Consider the following 932-nt stretch of genomic DNA (forward strand, 5'->3'; position numbering starts at 1 on the left):
GAAGGAGAGACATTTTCTTCATTTGGAGTAGCCACTGGTAAGTTGCTCGTGTTTCTGTAACTCATTGGAGGAGAGGGAGGGGGAGAGGGAGGAGGAAGAAGAGAATATTGATGGTGACGGTGAAGGTGTTGGGATAGGAGGCAGTCAGGCCCACAGTGGCAAGCTTCAGAACACTAGAAAGGTCCAGAGAGGGGCAAGTGTGCACCACCTCTGCCTCCAGGGCCACCCAGGCTTGCCTTGGCCATAAGTGGCAGAGAAGCCTGACTTTCTCTTCTTATAGTACTCTGCCTTTTGCAACAGCCTCCCATGCTGGTTTTGCCCCTTGTTTCAGTCCTTCTGCCTCTACCACCTCTGCCCTGTTCCCACTGTAACCCCTGAGAAGGCAAGCCAGAACTTGCCAGCCCCTCATCATGCTCTTTGTTGACTCCCCATGTTGAGAAGGCTGCTCGTCAGGAGCTAGATTGGTCTCCACTTAAAATTTTTAATTGTTCTAGCAGGCGACTAACAGATCCATATGCACATCTGGTCCCTATTGAAGAGCTAGGGATGACCTGGTTTTCAGGGTACCCAGGGTGGAAGAGGGAATGTTCACATTCATAGTTACAGGTCACAGAGTATATCATGCCTCCAAAGTACTCAGAAAGCCAAGATCAGAAAGTACATCCAGAGCATGCCATTGAGGCCAAGGGTCTGGAGGCAGAAGAAGGAGTAGAGAGCCTGTGCCAAAGTGGTTGGAGACCTAGGAGACATAGCCAGGGGCCGAGAGCCGAGGGTAGAGATCAGGGCTGCTGGCTATTCTTAGGCTACTGAGTCATGCTGATGACACAGGTGAGCTGTTGAATCTCTTAAGGACCTGATGGCCCTCTGTTGTGTGCTCTGTGCTCTTACATGCATTTTCCTCTTCTGCTTTTACTGCCCCCATTCATCCTTTA

The sequence above is a fragment of the Nannospalax galili genome, unplaced genomic scaffold, assembly GCF_000622305.1.
Source record: "Nannospalax galili isolate Female #2095 unplaced genomic scaffold, S.galili_v1.0 scaffold17, whole genome shotgun sequence".
Lineage (NCBI taxonomy): Eukaryota > Metazoa > Chordata > Mammalia > Rodentia > Spalacidae > Nannospalax > Nannospalax galili.